The sequence below is a fragment of the Leptodactylus fuscus genome, chromosome 2, assembly GCF_031893055.1.
Source record: "Leptodactylus fuscus isolate aLepFus1 chromosome 2, aLepFus1.hap2, whole genome shotgun sequence".
NCBI classification, from domain to species: Eukaryota; Metazoa; Chordata; class Amphibia; order Anura; family Leptodactylidae; genus Leptodactylus; species Leptodactylus fuscus.
In genome coordinates, this window is record NC_134266.1 from 231667545 (window position 1) to 231686472 (window position 18928).

An 18928-nucleotide genomic window follows, 5' to 3' on the forward strand; every position below is an offset into this window, starting at 1 on the left:
ATTTTGATCATCTGAATTGGCACCTCCAGCTTTGAAAATATTGCATCCAATTTTTTTTACAAACACTGGAAATTGTCCCCGTATTTATGGACTTTCCAGGAATTTATTAAAGGTTGGCAGACATGGTTAATAAAAATGACTCCTACATAGACTGTCAAATATTTTAAAATATTGTTCTCGATCAGGAAATCCATAAGATATTCCTGATATTTCATAGGTAGGGCTCCCAGCATGCCGAAGCCTTTCATTCTGGCCACATATTGAAGGAGACCAAATAAAGAGATGGATGTGTGTGTGCATATGTGTGTATGTTTATATGTGTGCATTTATATGTGTTTATATGTGTGTATGTGTGTGTATGTATGTGTGCGTGTATGTGTGTATGTATATGTATTTATATGTGCGTGCATGTATGTATGTGTGCACATGTGTGTATATGTGTGTGTAAGTATATGTGTGTGTGCGTGTATGTGTGTGTATATGTATTTATGTATGTGTGCACATGTGTGTATATGTGTGTGTGTAAGTATATGTGTGTGCTTGTATGTATGTGGATGTGCTTGTGTGTGTGTATGTGCACATGTATGTGTGCGTGTATGTGTGTGTATGTGTGTGCATGATTCTTTCCCCTAAATCTAAAGAGTTTAGAGCCCTTATGTGATGAGCTCCACTTAGGGGAAAAGGTTACACTATAAGGCATAAGGCTATATTCACATGAACGTGTGCATCGCAGTGTCCGTGGGAAAACGGCACAAACAACAAATATCCATGCCCTCCAAAGATCTACTAGTTTTTTGTGGTAAGCCTGGGCACCAAATCGGACATGCCCTCCAAAGATCTACTAGTTTTTTGTGGTAAGCCTGGGCACCAAATCGGATAGGAATAGGACATGTCCTGAATCTTACCATGGGTTCTCTGCCCCCCACATGGACCTGTGATAATACACAGGCGTATGTATGGAACCATAGAAAAATTATAGGCTGGCATTATTTGTAGTGATTTGACCACTACAACTACATACAGTGTTTAGGGGGTTTTTTTGTAAAATTTTTAAATGAAAATATATAGGAATAAAGTGGATATTTGTGTATATCCTCCTATGATTGCTTATAATTTTTTTTTACTGAAAAACATATGTTTTATAATAATTTTTGGCAGATTAAACAAAACAAAAAAACAAAAAAGACCGTCCCTATCTCTTAGAGCAGGGGTAGGCATCCCTTGGCACGCCGGCTGTTATAAAACTACAACTCCCAGCATACATAAGCATACATGCTTGCGCTGTTGTCTTTGGAACGCCCATGGAAGTGAATGGAGCATGTTGGGAGTTGTAGTTTCACAGCAGCGGGAGTGTTGAATGTTGCTGACCCCTGTCTTAGAGCACGTTTACACCTTGCACTGACATCTGTCTGAAAATCACATACATTTTGCCTGCCACTGTCTTTAATGAATATCCACCCATATTTCATACTCCAAGGAATTATATGTGCAGGGAATTGCAATCCGGCCACAGTAATAGAATGATATGTCAATTTTTGAGGGGGGTTCCACTTTAAGGATTTATAGGAAATCCATCGTCTTGAATCGAGAGACTTCTCAGAAAATTATACGTATGGAAATTAAAAAGTGCTTTTGGAAAAAGCAACTGAAGCGTTATATAGTGCAAGTTAATAGGTTGTCAAATTTTGTTGCAGTCAGAAAATAACAGCTTGAACCCCTCATTACAAGACAGGAATCTACTTGTTGTGTTCAGCATTATATACTTATATTTGACATCATATAAGTTGAAGGAGACACATACAGAATGGAAACATATGTAAGCCTATGTAAAAGAACTTTCATAAACCTTCGCAATGAGGAGTCATTTTAAATGCTGAAATTTTTTTTAACATATTACTATTCCTAAAATAAATCAGTGCAGCTTTATATTTATCAATTCCAAACTGTACAAAGTTCTAAAAGAAGCACAAAAAATTTATACTGAAAAAGTACAATAAAATGGGCCACAATGTGCAGTAAAATTGTTCATTGTAAGCGAACACAAATTACCTCGACCCCCGTTGCTAAAAATTTTACTGCTGCTAAAATCAGGAATTCATAATCCTCCTTTTTTTCTAATACCCCTAAATTTAATTACAATATTTCCATTTTTATTAGCATATTATTAATATTCATATTTTATTACTAATATTATGATTGTTATCAATATAACAATTTAGCAAAATTAATATTGCATCCTTTTTATGGTGGCTAAGTGATATATAGACAATGGAATAGTAATTACTAGGAAATAATAGGAAATCATATTTTATGATGCAAATGAATTCTTTCTACCCAAATGCGGAAGAAAAAATAGTTTAGGGACATTATACATTTCTCCTGATACATACAGTCCTATTTTCTGAGTAAAATTATCATATGTACACTGTAATGAACTATGCCAAAATTTTTTAGTAATATGCACATTTTATAGCGTATACAAAGTATTTTCTTCTAATAATAATAATAATAATAATAATAATGATATATACTCGAGTATAAGCCTTCAATTCTTCAGCACAGTTTTCGAGCTTTTTTTTTGGGGGGGGGGGAGGGGGGTCTATGACCAGCCACAATATCAATGTATAGAATCTTCCATAAAATAGTGGGAAAAATAAGAAGCTTTAAAATTAAAATTAAAAAAAGTTGTAAATCCCTCCTTTCCCTGGAATACATACAAAAGTAGAAAATTACTATGAAACACATACACATTAGGTATCTCTGTGTCTGAAAGTGCCCGGTCTACTGAATATAGGGGATCAGCAGGGCTCCTGTTCCATCGGGAAGGGGTTAATAAGAGCACTGCAGCTACCCTATATTCAGCCAGACTGAATTCCAAGTAGGGGGAAAAAAAACAGTCCTCAAGCTCAGGGAAGGGGCAGACAGACAACCAAAACACCCCCTCCCCTTCCCCTTTCCCAGCATCTACTGCACCCAAAAACTCCGACCATTTTAATTTTTTAAATTTTCCAGTAGCTGCCGCATTCCCGCCCTTAGGCTTATACTCGAGTCAATAAGTTTTCCCAGTTTTTTGTGGTAAAATTAGGGGTCTTGGCTTATATTCGGGTTGGCTTATACTCGAGTATATACAGTATATATTTTTGGATTTATTTTATTGCTTTTGACTTCTCTCTGATCTTCCTCTTGAAATTTATTTTTCCCAATAAAAACCTTTTCAAATTTCAGAACACAAATTAAAAATTTTATACAATTGGCAATTATACATTGTTAACCTTCCTATCCGTAACTACAATGAAGTGGTTGGAGGGGACCAGTGATCCAACTTTTATTTCCACTTTGCCATCCCAAACCTTTAGATATTAGCAACTTTCATCTTATAAATCTCCTCTTTGTAGGTACCAGGTTAAGAATGATTTGGACAAATTATGTTTATTGTTGCTATATGGATAAGGATATAATTCATTGTTGTATAAAAGTGGTGTTTTAATGTGATAAAAATAAATGTTACAAAACAAAGTATTTAATTTATTTTCATTATTTAATTTCATTTATATGTCCTTTTTTATTACGATAACTATGTGAACCCTTTTTTAAAACTTTTTTTCTGGAAAAAAAAAAATTCTTTTTCATCCATTGCGGAAATGCAGCAGAAAAATACAAAAACATTGTATTTTGCAGTCCCAGGAAAGTGACTGAGATCATATGTTTTTGAAAAATGAAGCATATTCATTTTATCTGAGAATATTCTGAGCTTTGAGTTGATTTAGCATTAGAAAGTTGTTAAAGTTATATAGATATAGCCATATTTACCTGATGTTAGATGGGGCAATGGTTCACTGCAGGATGCAGACAGGCCCATAGGTGCAAAGTACTGCTAAACATCCACTTACACACCTGTAATCCATAAAGAGAGTGGATGCCTTATTCCAAATCCACAAAAATAAGGCTTCTATCAAGCTCTACATGATAATGGTGGTGTATAGCCTATTAATGACAGCCATACTTTTAGATCAGACAGACTTTGCAGCACCTGTGTACATTCACCCCACAAGCACAAGCACCCCATTTTCCCTCAACCAAATTAATCTCAACCAACATAATAAGAGGTAATAGCCATGAGGTAATAAGTAGATATTTTGGGGCAAAATATGCCCACTTACAACCCATGGTGAGGGTCCTCTTATCTTGTGAGTCCTTAAGTTAAAATTAATATTTTTGGTTTTTTTTGCATCAATAGGTCAGAATCCAGTTTCTCCGCACATAGGATAACGCCATTGTTTTTCAGGTCACACACCTACCTACCACTTATACCAAATGGCTGTGATGAGACAGTCAGGAATGTGATTTATTTTAGCACTAGTTTACCCTGGTTGTTGCCTGACCTCATAAAACATTGCAATGAGCTTGGCTGAATAAATTCTCAAAAAAATGAACAAAAAAGTTTACATCTGAAAAAGCAAAGGCTAATGGAACACAGAACTGAGTATCATTCTCTCTGTGTGACTACACGTGGTGGTGGGTGACTTGGCTTCCCATGAAATTGTCTCTAGGGTACATGTGTTTGGGACAGGAACTGATCTCACAGTGTACAATGCCGTAGAACATGTTGGCGCTATATAAGACACAAGAAATAAATGAAATATCTCTGTATTTGTTCATACTCACTGGACTATTTTAATTAAGACATTTCCTTAATAAATGGTTCCATGAAGGTATTTTACAGTCTAGTACATGTGTATATTTATAGAATTGCCTACTGTGTCTATAATATATGTGATAGATATATAATTATTCTGCTCACCTATAATTGTGTACTTTTACAGCCGTCATACAGGACAAACAATCCTATATAAACAGCAACCCAGAAACGGAGAGGTAGGGTAGGGATGAAGAATCTGAACCAAACCTATTCACTGTATCCAATCCAATACTGACAAAAATGGATACTCATCTTTTTCTAAGTCAACATAGTTAGGCTAAGTTCACATCTGTGCTGTATCTCTTAAAGGACCAGAGCAACAGACAGATGGACCTCTACAATAGTGGATACACACAGAGCCCAATGAACCCCTTTGACTGTAATGGGGTACGTTGGGTGTCTGTTGTTTTATTAATAGGGTTGGGCCGATCTTGAGATTTCAAGATCGATTTTAAAATTCGATTTCCGATCATTTTCCAGCCGATCTCGATCGTGAAATTTGCTCGATCGCCGATCGGAATCCGATCTTTTCCGATCCTGATCTTCAACCCTAGTCAATGCTTTTCTATGGGAAAAGTCACTTTTAGGGTTGAGCCGATCTTGAGATAACCTCCGATCTCGATCCCACTGGAAAAGATCGGGTCGGAATTCCGTTCCCGATCGCTCAACCCTATTTATTAACTGAAATCAGCAAATAGAATCACGCGCAACTTTTACATCCGCCAATTTCAGATGTGAGCTAAGCGTAAAGGGATTATGCAGGGAAAAAGAAGGTTTACTAGTTTGTTTCCTTATCTCTGGATAATCTTTAATTCTAATATATAACCAGGTCCCCCAGAGCCCCATTTATACCCTTACCCTCCCCTACTGCTTCTCCTATTCTTGGTCACATGACCCACTCCACTCTACTATGTGAACTTGCAGTAGGAGTAGAGCTGGGTCAGTGCTGTCATATACAGCCAGTGAGGCAGCAGTGTGATCTCATGGTAGTCAGAGAAAACAACAAGTTGGACAGTCTTTTTTTAGTTTTCTTAATGTAGATAGTGAGCCCCATATAGGGATCACAATGTAATTTTTTTCCCATCAGTATGTCTTTGGAGTATGGGAGGAAATCCATACAAACATGGGGAGAACAAACAAACTCCTTGCAGAAGTTGCTCCTGGCAAGATTTGAACACAGGACTCCAGTGCTGCAAGGCTGTAGTGCTAACCACTGAGCCACCATGTTGCCCCAGTATGGATCAAACTCTTGACACCCCTGTATACTAGCTGAATAGAAGGGAACTCAGCACTTTGATAAATGTTGCAAACTCGTCTTCATCTCCATCAGTCACATCGTAGTCACTTTACTGCAGCTCGGTTCTATGCAAGTGGATAAGACTTAGCTGTCCTTCAATAATCCAATTGGAGTGGGTGTAGGGAGTCAGTCCTATAATAATCTTATATTGATGTCATACCCTATCTTATACTTCTTCTAAATGATCATTCATGTATTTCTGTTTTTTCCAGACTTTATAACAGCAGTGAGCTTTGTATTCCAGGTTGCTAAGCACTGAAGGTTTTTTTATTCTGTTATTCAGAGATATTCTCTGCCACGTAAAATCCATTCACTGTGACGACGAGCCAAGAACTTGGTGCTGGGAATCCCTGCTGTGGGTATTTGAGCTGATGACAGATTTATTACCAAAGAATCAAAATTGAAGGTCTTTGCCAGAACAAAGAACACAGACAACTTCTGAGTCAGAAACCTCTTGCAACACATCTTGGCAAACAAAAAGTAGCCATTCTTATTCAAATTCAACTATTGTTTGATTTTGGAAATAATGAGATCCACCTATAACTAAACTATATTTCATTTGGAGGTGGGAAATACCCAGGAGTACAGAGAGAGCCCAATACCATCCCTTGATTTCCATCCACTAATAATGGTTCTTATAGTAGGTCTGTAGCCAGCAGTTAGTTCACCAGGGAGCATTGGTCATATCAACGCTGGTGGAGGAAGAGATGTGCAATGTCACCAAAGCTGGAATCAGCAGTAGTATCAGATCTGGCACACAGGTAGCGAGGAAGACAGCCAAGGAGTTTCCAGAGAGGTCAACTGAGGTAGGCTTTCCCTGCAGATGGCATACACGCTTGTAGAGACTGCATCATGCATTATGCATTGTATGCTATATTATCCTACTTCCTCTATAGGCACTGGGAGGCAGTTAAGTATTGGAAGGCAGAATGAGAGGTTTCGACAGATAGCACTGCAACAGGTGTTAAAACATGTCAGGTCCTAGCTGCCTGAGAAGATAGAGGGCAGAAGAAACAGCTTCCTGGATCCCCAGACAGATGAGAAGTGGTGGATTCAAAGAGCCCAAGACCCGCAATTAGTCAAGGTGGCAAAGTTAATACTGCAACAGAGAGTGTTGCAACACTGGGAGAGGGAGGCTCTGCCCCATTTGTGGAGGAGACTGTAGAATTACCCACCCAAGAAGTTCATCAAAGTGGGAGATGGATGTATAAAAATTAAGTTCTGATCCTTATCCATCACTTTATCAAGTTCAACTTCACCATTCCCACCATAAACCGGACAACCGAGAGAGCAGCCCAAGCTCTGTGGAAACACTTGATTCTCCCCTACGAATGCCCCAGTCAGCTTCATTCCAATAAGGGGGCCTGCTTTGAGTGGCGAGTGATAGAAGTGCTGTCAGGGCTATATCAAATACAAAACACATGCACCACCCCATATAATGCCAACGGGAACATTGCCTGCGAGAGGATGAATCAGAACTTTTTACAATTGCTACACACTCTGGAATAGCAGAAGGAGGGCTGGTTAATTTACATAGCTGAGTTGGTGTGCATGTACAATAATTCTGGTGAAGGACTGGTGTTCCCCATAATACGACAACCTAAATCATGGATCCCAGAGTACAAGGTTCTGCCTGAAGAAGATCTGAGGGGCTCTTCCCCATTACCAGCAACTCCGCCAACTGAATCATGCACCACGCTGGGACTACATAGGAGACATTAGACTCATTGGCACCACTTAGGGGCCATAAAACAATGGAAGAGGGCATTATAATGTGTGAGGCCACCTAGAGGACATTATAGTTTGTAGGGTCACTAAGGTGGCATAATACTGTGAGAAGAGGACTATACTATGTGGTTCACTTACAGGGCAAAGGGGGAAATTCATTATTCATTCATATCACTTTTTTGGCAAACTGATGTTTTGCAATATTTTAATCCCACTTGTCACTTCAATAGTCGGGTGTGGGTGGGCATTGGTGGGGCCATCAGTTGCAGCAGATGCATTATCATTAATACCACTATTGTAGTGTACATGATGACAGAAAACAATGCCAGCGTGAATTTTAGTCGAGACGCAAAGACTACTGGTGGATGCATCAAATTCATGATGAGGTGTGTAACACCAAAAAAAAATTGCTTCAACTTTAATTTCAAGTGATAGGGGCTTATTCATGAAGCCTTTGCACCAGGCCCACCAATGGCTTATACAGTATTGGTTCCGTGATTCCTGAATGCACACTTGATGATAGCACAATGCTTGTCATGGACCACTCTATCCAAAAATCTCTCAATGTTGTATTTATCCAGCAATATTTGTGAGACATGAAAAGAACATCCTTTACATGAAATCTGACAGACAGAAGGAATAACTAATATTTTTGTACCTCCTTGGCTTCAGGGTCCCTGTGAAAGGTTACACATCTGGTATGTCCACCCCATGTTTACCTAATACTTATGTAGCAGACATGTTGCGCTAATTCTGAACAGCCCCTTTAAGTAAAAGTTGGATAGTGGTGCCATTTATGATATTACTTAAAGGTAATCGTTACATTGTTAAATGACAAATTAAAACTAATGAGACTTTATAAATTAAAAATAGAAATGCAATAAAAATCTTGGCAGCTAAAGACATATTTATTAGTGATATTATATCCAGGCCTGGGAAGATTTCCATTGTAAGTTCTGATCGAGCTTCAAACATATGACATACAATTAAATGAGTTTTGCTATTTTATTGGGAACATCACAGTAATGGGGATTTATTTGTCTTTCTTACTGTATACATAGCGCCAATATACTCCTCTACGCTTTATAGACATTGTCATAACTCACTGTTCCAAAGTAGCACTCACAATGTAAGTTTCCTATCAGGATGTCTTTGAATTTACAAGAAATCACTAGTGCCTTGGAAATAGCTGCTGAAAAAATGAGTGTTTATGGCTACGACCCCCATAGCGAGCCACAGCTGAAAAACAGCGGGAAAGACTGCGGTGGAAATGCATTGCATTTTTTTCCTCAGTATTTTTACATTAAACCTATACAGAAAACACCATTATTTCCACAGGTATAACTGACATGCTGTGATTTACAAAAACGAAATGGTTTTTAAAATCACAGCATTTCCGCTGCAGATTTTTTTCTGCAATGTGTAGAATTAGCCAAAATTTCATCCGATGGCGCCGCGTGAGTGGTAGCTTGATACAGATGCTCCAAGCTGAGAGTGAACTTATCTTTCCTTTTTCACTCTTATTGTCTGTATCTTCAAGAATCCTCTACTCAAGTACCCTTGCACTATGAATAGCTAACTATTTGGAATGGAAAAAACCTGTGCACAATTTTTAAAAGGTATCCTTTAGTGTCCTATGGTTTATGCTTGGAAGATGTGTGCAGTCGGCTGAATGGAATTTTCCGTCATACCATCCCCTACGAGCTAAGGAAAGCATGGACAACATGAGGCAGACAAAGCATGGAGAAGAAACCTGCATGAAATTGCGGACTCCTTCTTTCAAAGAAATCATTTGGCATCTATTGTTTATGCTTGGAAGATGCCTATGGTCGGCTGACTGCAATTTATTTTTCCTGTGGACACATGGAGGCTCTGATACAGCCTTTGCTACCATCTTCCCCCGCAAGTTAAGGAAGAATGACAAGAGATTCAGATAGTATGGAATAATTCAGCACCCTGTCTCCTTGAATGGCTTCAGATTTCTTCAGGCAAATAGAACACGTGACAGCGCTAAGATAAAAGGAAGAGGACTTGTGATGAAAGATAGTGCATGTATCTTTTCTATCTGCCATGAGCTTATATGTGTTCTCTCTTGCTATATACTACTGTACTATCCATGATGCTGTATCAAACTGAATTTCCTCATGGTGGGACTAGGAAACGATTATCTTATCTTATCCACTTTTTAGATACTGTAATGTACATCGTTTTTGCAGCGCTGTTTCTGCCACGGTCAAAACACTAGGTATTCGCAACATGGAGTCCTGGACTTTTGTAGTATTATCACTTGTGGTAAAAGTAATCGAAATATTGCTAATTGTAGTCCCCTAGGGGGCTACAAAAAAACCTAATGAACATTTGAAAACGTTTTTTCAAACATAAAAAAACTGGTAAAAATATAAAAATTAAATTCATCCCTATTTTCCTATATCACATATAAGAGTAAGGGTGCATTCACACTGAGTAAACGCTAGCTTATTCTGAACGTAAAACACGTTCAGAATAAGCGGCGTCTAAAGCAGCTCCATTCATTTCTATGGGAGCGGGGATACGAGCGCTCCCCATAGAAATGAATGGGCTGCTTCTTTCACTGCGAGCAGTCCCATTGAAGTGAATGGCGAGTGCCGGCGTGTACGCTCCGGCATGAGCAGAGCTTGCCGTATACGCCGGCACTCCCCATTCACTTCAATGGGACTGCACGGAGTGAAAGAAGCAGCCCATTCATTTCTATGGGGAGCGCTCGTATCCCCGCTCCCATAGAAATGAATGGAGCTGCTTTAGACGCCGCTTATTCTGAACGTGTTTTACGTTCAGAATAAGCTAGCGTTTACTCAGTGTGAATGCACCCTAAATGAACAAAAATAAACATATACAAATCAGGTTTCCCCCATGTCTGAATTTACACAAACTATTAAAATATATAATTAATTATATATAATTATACAGAAATAATTAATAATATATAATGTATGAAAATATTTCTTTCATTCATTGAACATCACAATGGGAAAGCAAATTGAAATTGTCGAATCGCTATTTTTTGGCTTTTGGCCCGTCAAAAAATATTTACTAAAAAGTGATCAAGACATTACACATTCTCCAAAATGGTACAAATAAAACCCACAACTTGTCACAGCTCTACAAGAAGTTACTGCTATCACAATGTGACTATGCAACACATTTTTTCAACGTTTTTAATTAAAGGTATTAAAACAAAAACTATATAAATATGGTATTGTCATGATGGTAGAGGCCTGTAGAATATATTCAGTGTGTCATTTCACTGTGCATGCCCAGGCCACAAGAAAATGGCCTCTTAGTGTAAGTGGCCATTTTCTTGTGACCCAGGCATGCGCAGTTGGCTCTGCCTGAGGCCTATAAAAATGAAAACCCAGGATGGAAGAAGATGCGCAGAGAGGCAGGTTCCTGAAGAAGATGGAGGCATCACTGCAGAGCTCTCTCGCAGCCCACCCACAGTGCTGCGAGAGAACTCATTTGCATACTGAAGAAAACCCGGTTTTCTACCGAACGGCATTGCAGAGAAGACATCTAAAGGTAGGAGACAAATAGCCTTTCTTAAGACTATTCCGACGTGTTATCGAGAGAAAAAGGGTATCCAATGATAGGATCCTTTTAAAACGAAAAAACAACCAGAAAGGAAATAGCTCTTCTGTGCTTTTTTTCCCCCATAATCATATTGTGAAATTTTTTCCACTTCCCGTGACATCATAAAGAATGGTAAGAAGTATAAGAAGTACAATTTGTCCCGCAAAAAATAAGCCCCTGTACAACTATGTTAATGGAAAAATAAAAAGTTATGGTTTTTGGAAGGAAGAAAATAAAAGCTGAAAACACAAAAATGAAAAATTTCATGGTCCTGAACCGGTTAATCCAAATCTATTCTGCCATTCCAGACATATAAGCTCTTTTAGTGTTCATGTAAATTAGGGTACACTAGCTAGGTGAGCAGTAAACGACTCAGGGTGGCAGCACTTGTCAGATGACATATGTTATTGGGTTTTTCAGACCTGGTGGTTTGTACCCCTGGCAGCCAAAGATCTGAATGAGTAGCAACACATTGGCCACATAGGTACTGGAGCAAGCAACCACCTTTAATAAGTTGTTTTCATAGGACAAACCCTTAAAGATTGTTGCTGGTCTCTTTTTCTACTTGGCCCATGTGGTTTATGGGCCCTCGTGCAAAGCTATAGCTTGGGCCCACTACTCAACTGGATTTCGAGGCCATCTGCTAAGGGCAGTTCTGAAGCCAGAAGCCATTTCCTCTATTTCCAATATGGAATGCATCAAATAATGTGTAATTAATGTGCAGTATTCTAATAATTAGCTATAAAATGTCTGTTTACATGTCTAATATTAATATATCATTTTATTGATACTGTGTATAGATTTATATTCCATTGGTCATATATTCCACTTTCTTTACACACCAGAGGAAAGTAAATTAATCAGTTGAAGTCATAGGTTTACACGCAAGGTAGTCACATTCATGAAAACTCAGTTTTTTCATGATTCCTGACATTTAAAGGGTTTGTCCACCACATTCTTTTATTAGTTAATAGTGGTGTAGTGCTATAAATATAATAAAATATTACTCACCTCTCCCCGGGACTCAGCCCCTAGTGGTGGCAGACCCCTTCGTCTGTATACAGGACCCCTGGTTGATGTCACTAGTGAAGTCCCATCTGTTTGAGGGGACCACGGCAGCCAATCTCAGGCTATTTTTCACAAATAGCACGTGACTAGTGTCTTATGCCATATGTGAAGAGGTGAGCGCTGTGATCAGCGGCAGCATTCACCAGGCACAAACAGCACAGGGACTTGTATACAGATGAACAGAGCTGCTGCAGCTAGAAACAGAGGCCCTAAGAGAGGTGAATGATGTTTTATTATGTTTGTGGTCCCCCATTCCCAGTAGTCCTATTAAATAATGAAATATGTTGATAAGCCCCTATTAATCCTAATACACATTCCCTCTCTTGGTTCATTTAGTATTGGAGTGGTCATGACAAAGCCCTGACCTTAGTCCGATAGAAAATATATTGGCATAACTCAAAAAGCATATGTAAACTACTACAAGTCTACTTTATCTGAGCCTTAATGATGCCTCTGTTTTCTCTTACCATTGCATGGAAACCATTTCTTCATTCCTGCCCTTAATGCTAACACTTGATCTTGTGAGGTTACACAGCCTCGTATCTGCTCATTGCCTTACAGACATCAAACATGCACAGCTTTGTAAGTAGGTGTGTAAGAGCCTTTGATGCAGATTTCCTATTTTTATAGACAAATAGGATGTATTTGAAGCCTTGCCATGCACAGACGTAAGACTATCCGTGGTATACTGAGATAGTAACACACTTTGGAAATAGGACAAGACCAAGTTATAATATATTTACCAAGGACAGTTGGGATGGTGATTGGTCCCTCACATGGCCAAGGATGTCCCAATGATGTCCCAAATACTGTATATAATATGACTTACCTAGCACTCATACAATGTTATACCTGTTGTCATGTTGATGGCCATATTTATCAAACCAACAACGTTTTAGAATTTTTTAAAAAAAAAAAATTAGAATTGTTTTTGCTACTTCTCTGTGCAGTGCTATGATAGGATCACCATAGCGTAATTCAGTATCTATTCAGTACACTGTTTTGGGATATATAAGCTACAATGTAATAACATAATGGCGTTCTTCTAGGCACTATGACAGATGCCAGATTTAGTGTATGTCTTCTATTGTGTTGGAAAAAGTACTGATATTCCCCAATGGTAAAGATGATAAATGGCTACAGCAAATTAATGTAAAGTGACAATCTACTCTTCTATATGTCTTTTTTGAGTCTAAGGAAGGAATAGGAAGTGGGAAAGGAAGCAATATGAAAGGAATATGGAAGGAAGCAATATGTCATGGTTGGGCCTTAGGACAGGAGCATCATGGACCCACTATGTCATTTTGTCATCTAGATAGAGTGCGGGATATATTCTAAGAGATTTTGCAATCTTCACCTTAAGGCTAAGGCCCGACGTTTCAGAAACGCAGCGGTTTTTTGTTGCACATTGTGCTGTTGGTTTTTGAGCCAAAGTCTTGAAAAGGAATGGAAAATATATAGGAAGTTCTAATACTGCTACCTTCTGCTGAATCCCAACATGGGGCTTCATCCTAAAGGGGTTTTCTGGCATAAATGTGTAATGTAATTTCACCTATTGTACCCTCACCCTCTGATTTAAAATTTACTAGTATGTTTCTCTTACCCCAATTGGTTTCACTGATATTCCTTTCCCTCTCTGGCTGTGAGGGGAATGGGGAGGTCACATATGTGGGAAATGGCTGAACTGGATTAGGTATAATATCTTCTCTTTTTCTCCTGTCTCTTGGCCTCAACCTCACTGATCTATTCACTGTCTACACCCGATCTGCTCACTCTCTTGGCTCCATTGTCGCTGTTTTCTTCTCTGGGGCATGCACAGTGATGTTAGAGTAGACATTTCCAAGAGGTTTGCAATGTATTTTGGATTTGGTGGGTTTCTTGAGTGAGAAACTGCTATGGCTGAAAGTTGAGGATCATAACAAACAGGGGAAAAGCTTTAGGAGTTGCAGATGTAGCAGTCACTACTAGGCCCTAATCCCTGAGGGTACCCCAAAGGTCCTACTATTCTAATTGGAACAAGGTAGTAAAGGGCCCACCAGGGTCCAGGAGCTTCAAGTTACTCCTTTACAAATTGGGTACATAATTGAGTCTTCAGGAAAACATAAAAAATGTTTTCAATAAAACTATGTTTTTGTTTGTTTTAACCAGAAAAATGCCCCTTTCATTGGAATGGACTTATAAACCAAAGTAGCCTACTCAGCATCATCCCCAAACAGCAAACAATGACAGGATGATGATTGTGTATTCTGAAGCAAGGAACCAGAAATCAATGAAGACACATGTCATTGGACAAAGCTGGGATCGTGGAAGGCAGAGTCCATGCAACATGATAAGACAGATACATCTAAGGGAGCCTTCATACGATGTTACGCTGCGCTCATTCTGAACGTAAAAACATGTTCAGAATGAGCACGTAAAAAGCGCTTAATACATTGAAAGCAATAGGGAAAAAAACCTCCCATTGATTTCAATGGGGAGCGGATGTAGACCGGCTCCCATTCAAGTTAATGGGAGCTGGTTTTTACGCGCTCATTCTGAACGTGTTTTTACGTTCAGAATGTATGCAGCGTAACATCGTGTGAAGGCTCCCTAAGGCAGCAATACCTATGCAGTGTGTGAATACAGACCAGGACAAGTCTATAATACCAAACACTTACAAAAATTAACAGGAACCTGCTGCACAGCAAGTGTTGAACAATTTCCTTGAGAGGTGATCGACCAGAGTACTTTACTGAGCAGCTGGCATAGATCTGCCCCTTCAAGCTGTACAGTAGCAGAGCTCATGCAAGAGCCACTATGGAGAGTTCAGTAGCGTTGATACCAAAAAGGGGATATCAGACATTCATGGCAGCTTGCATCCTGTTATACATGATCTAATATTTCTTTAGAGAATATTCCTCTACTTCCTTGTGTTATAAACTGTTCCTTCTTTTGATTTATGAGACTCAATGGACACATCCATGATATGCAATTGGCATTAGGTTCACAAAAATGGTACACATTGAAAGACACTGATAGTAAAAAATTATTAAAGGAAAAAATAACTCACATAACACAATAAATAACCCAGTCTTATCCAGGCGTACACGGAAAAGTGTTGAGGAAATTCTTACTATCGTATCCGTTTGAACTATCGCTGCCTGAATGAATCTGTTTCGTGTCTAGTGAGGGTATCTGAGGAAATAGTTGTGAAACTTTGCAGAGGACATAAATCAGAATGGGGCAACATATAAACCCAATACATGTTTCCGAGGAAGATTTTTTTGCCAATAACATCTGTTGTTTGATCTTACTTTGTTTTACTTGGCATAGATCGCATGTGTGTCTTAAATTCCTATTTGTTCCAGTACAGAAACCTCTCTGCATCATTAATAGGTGTCTGCTTGATGAAATAAGCTGTGATAGTCTAATATATGCCATATGTTATATACTGTATAACTCAGTTCACCTTTGCATAGATCATATGCTACCACTGTGTAGATTATACAATCATATGCTGTGTTCAAAAACATCTTGTACTTTGGCATATCCCAAAAAAGAAACCAATATATGCCAAGTGCTGTTATTTGAAGGAAAAATAAATAAGTTTATGTCTTGGGTCGTATAGCTGACATACTGGTGAATACCACTGTCAGGAATAGCCTGCAATATTGTAATAGTTTCCTATAGGTCATGTTTGCTTCTTAGTAAAACTATTAGGATGAGCACACAAGATTTCTATTCTACAATTGGATACACAAGATATGTTCCTGGCCACATCCGCACCAAGAAAGGAACCCCGACCATCAGCGGTAACCACACACTATTACCAACAACAGTGTGCACCCATTGGCCACTGCAGATGGGTGGGCTTTGGCCATGGCATGGATGTGACTTCTTCACATTGTGTGTACTCAGCCTTACAATGTGACACTTGCACTGCTATTAAATGACTGACTATTTTTTATGGAGGTTCAGGTTTTACGAGACCATGTATGAGCACCTTTTTATGGAGTATTATGGCTCCTCTCTGGCTAATGCCCGGTTCACACATGCTGATGTGTTCCGTCCATAAGGGTCCGCATGAGGGGTCTGCATAAGGGGTCCGTGTGCTTGCCGTGCACTGCCCACACCAATTGTTCATGCAGGCAGTGCACGGCAAGCACTCAGACCCCATTATAGTCTATGGGGCCAGTGCGCTTGAACTGCATAGCGCTTGCGGTTGCGCTTGTGTTCCGTCCGCAGGGGTCCTCATGTGGACCCTTACGGATGGAACACATCAGCATATGTGAACCAAGCCTTAATACTGTGGAGTGACAGGGACTCGGTGCACAACCATACAGGCTTTGTTTACATGGCTATACTGGTTGCATGGAAGCTTTGAGAAACGTTGAGGGTAGGTTCACACAGGGTTTTTTGGTCAGGATTTTTAGGCCGTATCTGCCTCAAAATCCTGACCAAAAAGACGGTTCCCATTGAAAATGAATGGGAGCCAGTCAGTTCTATTTTCTGGGAGCCATTTGTTCTGGCTCCCGGAAAAAGAAGCTAGATGCTCATTCTTTCAGGCGGATTTGCCTCACGACATCCACCTGAAGACACTCCCTCCCAACTAGGCCCATTCATTTAGATCTAATCCAGAGCGGAGTGTGCGACTGGATGCCGGTGCACTGCAGCGGCATCCCGTCGCAGCTACCCGTATTTTGGTCCGAAACCTGAGGCTGCCTCCACCTCAGGTTCCGGGACAAAAACCCCAGAGTGAACTTACCCTAAAGACTAAAGAGGTTGTTCAGGATATTAAAAAATGTAGTAATAACTGAGAATATTGTAAAATGTATGAACAACCTACTGTAATACTGTACTAATCTGGTAAGGTCCCTACTGATCAAGTGGTCTTGGTGCAATGATGATATAGTATATGCACTTGACCACTGCCGCCAATCACGTGATGTCTCATTGGTGACATTCAGGTAGATGTGTGTCTATCTGGAGAATACACAAGAAGAAAAAAAGTTACCTGGCGCCCGTATATAAAAAACCCCAGAGGGGGGCTGAAGATAAACAGTTGCAGCTCTTACCCGGACACCAACCAGTAAGGTGGTGGAGGTTAATGAACACGAAAATACAAAATAAAAATGTTTTTTAGTTTTGGCAGTCTGCTGATCTGTGTATTTTCTACTACTATTGTTTTAGTGGCTTGAGGAAGACGCCCGTTCGGTGTCGAAACGCGTAGCCTACATTTCGCCTATTTTTCTACTGTCAATTGGAATCAATAAAGACTCAATTATTTGGTTTTACTTTTGCATGCAATTGGCTTCTGTTTTACTGTCACACAGTAGCACTCTATAGATATCCCGGGTTTTTATTTTGTATTTTCGTATCTGGAGAATAGGCTGCTGTGAATGGAGAGATGGTTGCACATGAATAGCTCTCTTAATTCATTATTATAGGAATTCCTGAGAACAGTCACGTATATTGTTTGGTGTTTCTGAATTCCCATAGTCTGGCATGGAGAAAGTTACACGTGTGGCCAACTATATATACACAGTGGCCGCAAGATTTGGTTCCACAGCCCTGTGTTTGAGATAGGTAAAAGGTGAGAGGTGGACTGGATATGCCATAAATTTCTGAGACGTGAAAACGCCTTGAAATCCTAGGCAATCTTTTTAGCGCAATATTTTCTGCAGTTTCCAGTTTATATGGCCTTCTATGGCTCTCTGGCATTTATTCCGATTTAACATACAGTTCATTATTTCTATACCTGTGTCTCCTCTTCACGGAGTATGTGCTTTGTCCTATTAATATTATAAATGTGAAAGTTTGTGAGTTTGGATGTTTGTGGGTTTCGATGTTCGGATGTTTGTTAGTCAATCACGCAAAACCCGCTCCACCGATTTGGCTGAAATTTTCCACAAACATAGTTAATACACCCCATTGCGCAATAGGCTACTTTTCGTCACAATAGCACATATACATTTTTCCTAGGACCCGCACAAAACCCAAACTCACATCATTATCTCTGCAATCTCACACACTTTGGACCATAGCAAGCTGAAATTTTCCACAAACATAGTTACTACACTCGATTGCGCAATAGGCTACTTTTCGTCACAATAGCGCACATACGTTTTTCCCAGGACCCCCACAAAACCCAAACTCACATCACTATCTCTGCAATCTCACACACTTTGGACCATAGCAAGCCACAAAATTCATATTACCCTCTACAGCAGAGGTGAGCATGCCAAGAGTGGCACTCCTGCCATATTTCACTGGCACACCAGCAGCACAGGACCTGCAAGAGTTAAATGCAGTCCGAGTCTCTTCAGTGGGCTGCTAGAGCTGAGGCATAAGGACACTCCCCTTTGAGAGGGGTGCAGGAAACCCAGGGGGTGGAGCTTAATCGCTCAGGTCTGTGCCTGGTATAGTGGTCTGCATCCTGCTAACATTCCCCGAGGAGGAGAGGAAGCTGCTAGCAAAGTGAAACTGAAAAACACACAGGTACATAGGATTACTGTTCTCATTAATGTCAGGCATTTGGGGTTATTAGTTTA